Below are 8,512 nucleotides of genomic sequence, written 5' to 3' on the forward strand. Positions count from 1 at the left end.
AAGCACATGTACCAGATGAATGCAGGTGTATGAGTACTAGATGAATACAGGTGCACAGGCACTGGACGAGCACAAGTATTGGATGAACGCAAGTGCACAGGTACCGAATAAGTAGGAACATGGTTACGAGATGAGCAACATTGGTACGAGATGGAAAATACTAGTGTTGGATGAGAAGGAATAGGGTCTTAAGATATATTTGAGTCAATCCAAATAATTAGAGAGTATAAAGAATCAATTATGTCATTCCTACTAACAGAAACTCAGAAAAACCATGCTTTAAATATAAATTACCTCCTAGATACATAAGGATGCTAAAAGTTATGTTCTTGAAGAAGGTAGGCAAGTGGTGAGTAGGTTTTGAGGTAAAGTTGGTCAAAATAAAGGAAAATATGGGGTATTAAAGGCATCAAAAAAGAGACCCAAAATTCCCCCATTCCTATGTCATTAGATGTTCTCATGGAAAAAGAGTTGAGCGATTCCTCAAAATTTCAAAAATGGAGTCTTCTTACAACTTTCCTAAACATAGACTGTTTGGATCTAAGATATTCACAGGTGAAGCCTCTTCTTTGGGATCCCTTTTAATAACCCTGGTATAGCGTATGAGATGAAGAACCTTCTTAATCTTGGTGGAGACCTCATCATACTCATCTTGCAACCTCTAGCTATTCTACTTTAATTGCTCATTCTCTTTATTAATGTACCTATATAACAACTTATACTCTTTCACTTTTTCCTTTAGTTTTTCATTTTCCATCTAAAGTCTCTCAATTGTCATTTGATGACTAGTTAGAAAACTAGCAAGTTCAATTGTTGCATACCTAGTGGTTTCTTTACTAGCCTCAACTTCTTTTCTTCATTCCTTCAAGGTTTCTTTAACTCATTCCTTTGTTTCCCTAAGCATTTCAACTTGTGCATGTTCCTTTTCAGGTAAAGCAGAGACATCTATTGGATTTTCTAGAAGAGAAAGGGTATGAGTGACCATTACCTGTTGTACCATGTTCTCGTTAGTTCGTCATGTAGGTGTGGATGACTCACCAGATTTATTGTCAAGAGTGAGGACACTGTCTTGAAGAAATATTCTCTTCTTCCTTTTGGTCTGTGACATGGACACTAAGATCTATCCCTTTGGTGCGTGTTTCTCCTTTCCTTCAAAAGTTTCTTCTATGTCACCCTTTTCACTTGTCTTAGGATCTTTCATCTTTTTAACCCTTAGCTCAAGAGTGTCCTCTTGAGGTAACTCAACAACTACCTCTGAAATAGTACCTGTGATTTCTCCTCCATCACTATCAACTTGCTTCCTCTTCTTCTTCTCACTAGTTGAGATTTTACTTTGAGTGGGTGAATCTAGAGAAGGTCTTTTACCCTTTACTGATCACCTTGTTAGTGCAAGAGATTCATCCTCCTCTATCGTTTTACCCTTGTATGACTGATTCACAGATTTTGGTGAAGTAGGGCCAACAATGCCTTCTTTAGATTTTGACATCCTCTGTTTCTTCTTACTACTCTCCTATTTGTTGTCTAGATCCTTATTACTATCCCCTGACATGTTTTCTTCTAGGTATTCAAGTTTCCTTCGAAAGTTAATTTTTTTTTAAGAAATGCTTTCCAACTTCTACCCCACTTCCTCATCTCATGAGTAACTAAAAGTTTTATCAATCCATGATGATAAATGATTGTCTCAACCTTTTCATAAACTAATTTAACTCCTCTTACCATCTTGTTTTAACTCATCCAAAGGAAGTATGGGAAGTTTATCTAGTGCCCCCCTTCAAAATGTAACAAAATTCTTAAATGATAAATAAAATTGACAGCATACGTTCCTTCACATGTTAAGAAATTCCGCAATCTATTAATCATCGGCCTATATTCTTCTTTCATCCAGTTCCCAGGAATACACTTAGATTATAAAGGATTCAAATGTTCAGGTTCTACGAACTTTCGACAGAGCTCTTTGTTAATATTTACATTTTTGAAGTATTTATCCCTTGCAACCGGTAATCTTGTAACCTCCGATCTTGTATATTTTGTGATCCCTAATTGCATACCTCCTAGCTGAGTATATTCGCCATCATAACTTTAGGTTAAGGAGTGAGAAACACCCTCATGGTATCCTTTAAACTTTTTCAGAAATGGAATTCAGCCATATCGCTCGAATTTTTCTTTGCACATCTCATACTCCTTCATTTCTTGATAATCATAGATAATGCTCCTTCATTTCTCTTTGCAAAAATGCTCCATTGTCATAGATAATCAATACTGAAACTATCAAACGATGTAAACTGTCCATGTATATGTATCTTCAATCCTCCGATGACAATCTGGCACATTTATCCATTCACCATTTCATAAATCTTGAAAAGTATGCTTGAGTGGTTATTGACTACATGTTGTGCTATAGTATTTAATTCGCAGCTGTACAACACTCAAGATGTACTAGGAATACCTGCTTAATAAAAAATATTAAATAAATTTTAGTTTGTGTGTACTAACATCTGTAAGTGAACAGTTTCATAGTATTTTTTTAGAAACAAAAATCATTTTAAGGCTACAATGTGGATGATGCTATTAGATATTTTCTGTATAGAAATATTGAAACACTTGTTACATATATAATATGGCTGTACGGGGAGCATTGGGTGTGAAGCAAACCAAAGGTACGTGACTGCAAGCAGTTCACTGGAATGACGACGCTGAGATGATAGGGTACTGCTTTCATGGAATGTAAGGGCACTATAATAGCTTAGTGAGGATCCAGAGAAGATGAAGGTGATGTAACAGACACGTTTATCGATCACCAATCCCGGAAAATACATTGCTCAGCTCTTCTAATGACGTCAAACTGTCGTTTCGGAAGCTACTCGCGGCCGGAAGAGAATCCGCCGTGAACAGTTTCAGGGTGACGTTAGTAACGTTCGAACCGCGTTGATATGTGTTTGCTTTTATGTTTGATAATCCACAAGAAGCGACAGATCATAATGGTACCAGCTTTACTGAAACAACCGTCTCGAATGCATAGATAGAATAAATTGTGTGCATATGTCCAGGAACTTCATAAAGCAGATACCCAGAATACAGAACAATGATATAGCGAATCTAACCTGGTATGTGTTTTCATTTCAAGCTGAAATACTTATGTTATATTTAGTGGGAGTCTTTATCACACTGACACTGGATCTTCATATCATATCTCTATATCTACCCAAAATCAACTTTGTGAAACTGACAGCGACAGGGCGTATATCTGAGGAATTAAAGCGCAACAATGAAAAGATCAGCACCACCAGAGAGGCGTATACACTCCATAACGACAGCAACTTTCATATTCAGATGAAAATAACAAAACAGAAGTGATAGATGAAAATATGCATATACACTTCATATCGACAACAACTTTTCTATTCAGGTGAAACGAACAAAACATAATTAGTAGATGAAGAATAGCCTTTGGGCCAGCAAGAAAACCTCAGCTCCTTGGTATTCAATCATCACAAACTTTATTATATTTCCCACCATTTGCAAAAATAATCACTAACATTAATTTTTTTTATTATTAAGTTTTATCTTTTAAAAAAATCCATTTTAAAAATATAATATACTTCTTTAATCTATTAAAGTACTGTTAAAATGGATTTAAAATTATATTTAATGTTATTAAAATTAATTCAAACTATAATACTTATTTATTATTTAATTAATACTTGAAAATGTAAAATTTATATGAACCAATTATATTATTTAAAAACATATATATATCTACATTATTATCCAATTTATATATTTTCATTATAATATAAATTTATATAGAATGACTCCCCCTGTCCCTCACTTACATCCTGAGTAGAATTAGAGGAGCGCTAGCAGTTTACTCCGATAGAAACGTTAACCTGTGACCGAAATTTGATTGGAAACGCTAAGCATTGTGAGACTGCAATTGGATGATGCTTCTACTGTCAATCCACATTGACAAGGATATAATAACCTATATATTCTTTCAAATATTTCAGAATGAATATTTTTATAGTTATGGTAGCCAGTTATATTGGGTAAGATTTTCATAATTTGTCAGATGGTTTAGAGAGAAATTTTGGACTAACTTATATGAGTTAATATTTGAAACTTGATTTTTTTTAATGGAAACTCTATCCATAATTCACAAATATTTCTAATAAAAGAAATATAAGAATAATTTTTTTTGAGAATAATTAAGTTACTTAGAAGATTTCTATACCTAGTTATATCTTTTTGAAATAACTCAGTAACATGTAAAGGAAAAAATATAAATATCACTAATAAATTAAAAGATATATTATAATTGAGTTGAGAGGCTGATTTTACAGCCTGGTGTGAAGGGATGTGTAAGTATGTCGGTCCATCCTTCCAAGAAAAAATAATTTTCTCAAAATAGAAAAGAAATATAGGCTATGCTATGTCTATTTAATTAGTTGTCCATATAACTTAATATAATTTCATGTAAAATAATCTAAAGTAATTAGAAGTTAAATATATATATATATATATATATTATATTAATTATGAATAAAATATTTTAATATGAATTAATATTAAAATAAAAATATATTAATAACAAAAAAACCATTTTACATATTATGTATATTATGTTTTGTAATTTATTTTAAAAAAATTTGATCTCTCAGTTCCATAATGATAACCATAACTATAGTTTAAACACTATATTTTATAATCTTTGACTTTTATATATATAAAAGATAGTTCATTAGTAATGCTAAAAACAAACAGTTTTGGTAAAGCTTAATTCGTTTTTATTTATCTTTTAATAAAACCATATGAATTTTCATATAGTGGAGTTTTACTGAAAATGTATAGACATAGTTTACGGTCTAACTATTGTTTTCCTTCATTTACCTGGTTTATTAATTTTGTTGAACTGGATCTCAATTTTTATTATAATATTTAATAATGTTTTATTAATAATTTTTTATTATAATTGGTATGATTTTTTTATACGTTAGGGTTGGTATACAATCATCTAATATTATGTTATTTCCAAATTAGAAGAATTTATGCCAAATAACCTAATTTTATTTTATTATAATTTGTATTTCTTTTTTAATGAGATTGCCCTAAAGAATTTATATATTACCTGTTATTCCGATTTACGTTTGGCCATCCTGAATGACATGATGTGTCTATAACAATTCCCAATGAATATAAAACTATGAGTTTGTTATATGTGCATTAAATTTCCAAGAGCCAGGTTATATTTCAAATCGTAGGATTATTATTTGTTTCGCCCTTTTTTCCCATAGACACACAATTCCAAATGGATATAAAATTATGAGTTGGTTATATGTGTATTAAATTTCCAAGATCCAGGTTATATTTCAAATCGAAGGATTATTATTTGCTTCACCTTTTCATTTTCTATGGAAAAGAAAGGGAGATTTCTTTTACCAAACAAATATTACTATTATTCTTGGGTAGCCGTGATTATTTTTATGAATAATGTTTAATTATTTTACATCTTTTTCAAATCATTTTAGCTAGCATGTTTAAAAACTTTATATTTTATATTAAAAAATTATTAAAATTTTTATATCATATATATATATGGTTTAATTTTAAAATATAATTATAATATAAATTAAATTAAAAGTATGTTTAGTAATTTGAATAAAGAAATAAAAATGATTGTTTATCAAGGTTATTTATTTTTAGCAATTTAACCATAGGAATATTTAAATTGTTTTTTTAATGGTGGAAATGAATTCAACACCACCAAAAATTCTTGGGACACCCAAAATCCTGAATCTTGAAAGTTGTAACCTAGATATCCTTCAGATGTAGCCTAGATATCCCAAAATATCTACTGGATTTTGGCCAAAATTTAAACAACTATTAGACTAATTTCATGGCACAGATTGTTTGCTTGAATCTTCAAAATAAATAAAAAAGTCAATATATTTCATGAGAGGGATTGTTGCTTTGAATCTTTAAAATAAACAAAGTCAATATTACATTGTTTAGTAAATTATTATGTTTATTAATAAATTACTCATAAAAAATAGATAGAAACAAGATGTAAATAAGTATGCATATTTAGTAGTTATTTGTTACAATTATTTATGTGTCTTTTAGAAATATAATAAGTAGGAGTAAAAATATAATTACATAAACTTAATCGTAATTATTACCACAAAAAATTATCGTTGAAATTAATGTTTCCACTTCATATATCAATTTCTAATTTTTCTAAAAGTATAATTTGGACATAGGCTAGCTTCGATCAAGATGATAGGATAGGGAGTATTTCCCTTGATCTTGAGGTTGTAGGTTATGAATTGCTTTTGAATCATCTCAATATTTCTCTACCACACTTTGGATACAACCCCAAACTTGACATCTATATAAGACAATAGGTGTGATGAGAGTCTCAAAGAGGAACCTTTTTTACTCTAAATGTAAAGATCTATTGACTTACAATTGTTTTCAATCTCATAATAAACTTTCCAACCTCTAATAATCCTTTTATGAATTCTATAATTCCACTTGAGTTGATGAGGAAAGTCAATACCCAAATATTTATAAGAAGAAACATGGTCCAAGCAATGGTTATCATAGACGAAACTACCATGAGTGATCTTTTTGGATTTAATGATCATAACTTTAGTCTTGTGGGTATTAACTATCATACCCATCTTAGACCAGTAGACATGAAGAGCCTTAAGCTGCTTGCCTATGTAATCATGGAATTTTTCAAGAAGAACGATATCATCAACATAAAGGAGAAGAGAAATGATTATACCAGCAAGCTCACTGGCCTTGCAACATTAGGGACGCTCCTCTAGTTTATTGATGTAACTGCAAAAAAGGGTTGGGGATAGGGGACACCCTTGCTTATTAATATCTTTAAACCACCTTTCACTTGTCCTAAGTTTGGCAATGACGGTCTTCTAGAGGTGGATGACAACAATCCTTAGTTTAGGAGGAACTATGATCTCTTCAAATCTCTCCCAAAACTTATCTCAAAGAAATGTGTTGAAAGCTTTTCTGAAGTCCAAAAAAGAACAAAAGAGATCTACTTTACTATTGAAACATTCATCTGCAATGATCTTCATAGTGACAAGAAGGTGGATATTACAGTGATGTCTCCTAAAAACCTTTTAGCTCTTTTACCGTAATTTTCCAGCCAAAACTAAACTTCTTTAAAAAATGAACCCATAGAATATGACTAATCATACTATATTTTATTATATTATTATTACTAAAATATAAATATAATTAGTTATATAAATCTTATTTCTGTAATTTTATTCAAAGTTATTTTTATAATATCGAATAAATTTATTATTAAATTTAAATTAATATATTATAAGAATTTAATTTCTAATTAATAAAAAATAACATTTACGCATAAATCCCTTTTTATAATGAAATTGACACTTCAATTACTTTATCTTCGAAAATCTTAAACCTTATATAATATAATCCCACTCTTTTCATGTATTGGATTTCATGGGATGTGAATACAGATGCGTTCATGTGTGCATTTTTGAAGAGAACAAAAACTATGTTTGGCATGTATGCTCTACGTAATTCTTGTGTTTGTGCTTCTGAATATTGACGCTGAATTGGTAGTGTCATTGAGATTGATTCATTTTATTTCCCCTCTAGCAAACTGTAAGCTAGTTCCATGGAGTTATGAGTTATAGATATATGTGTTTTAATTGAATTTATTCCAATGTAAATTTGGAAAAAATTCATAAATAGAAATGAAGTAAAATAATTAACTTTTTTTATCTATACTATTTTTTAAAAATTTGGAAATTTGTAATGACGATAAGAATAGTTCCTTGTTATCTATACTATTTTTTAAATCATTTTGAAATTTGTAATGAAGAATATTATGTTGGTTTGTATTTTTTATGTTTTCTTTTTAATTTTTTTAACATTTATTGGAAGTCGCATTGATTTGTAACGGGGTGTGTAAAAAAGTTTAAATTTGGGTTATATTGAAATAATATAAATTATTTTTATAAATTTATTTTAATTATGGATTTATTAAGTGTTAAATGATCAAGTATATATATGTGTGGGGATGATGTTATTGATTAAATTGATGTTATTGTTTAAATTGTATTTTTTTAATATTTTATTATTACTAATATTTTTAAAGATTTTTTTATTAAGAAGTAACTAAATTGTCTATTGGGTTTTGGATAGATGGTGCGTTGTTAAGACACTCTTAGATGTTAATTCAACGATTCAATTCACTATCTTATTTAAGTATTGCCTTATAGAATACGTCTCTTGTGTAATGACACATCATTCTATCTGAAACACAGTACAAGTGTTTCACTTGTTTTATATGCGACACTATACACATGAAGAATTTTATTCCTATAAATTAATTGAAAGATTGTACCTAAGATATCCAACGAACATCTTACTAAAAATTCTAGGCAAAGATTTCGTACATTAATTTATAGAAAAACTTATGGGAACCTAAGAATGTCCACTAGTTCAATTC

This window comes from Pinus tabuliformis, chromosome 1_2, assembly GCF_031772625.1.
Source record: "Pinus tabuliformis cultivar Carrire ecotype Pingquan chromosome 1_2, CPIR1, whole genome shotgun sequence".
In the NCBI taxonomy this organism is placed as follows: Eukaryota; Viridiplantae; Streptophyta; class Pinopsida; order Pinales; family Pinaceae; genus Pinus; species Pinus tabuliformis.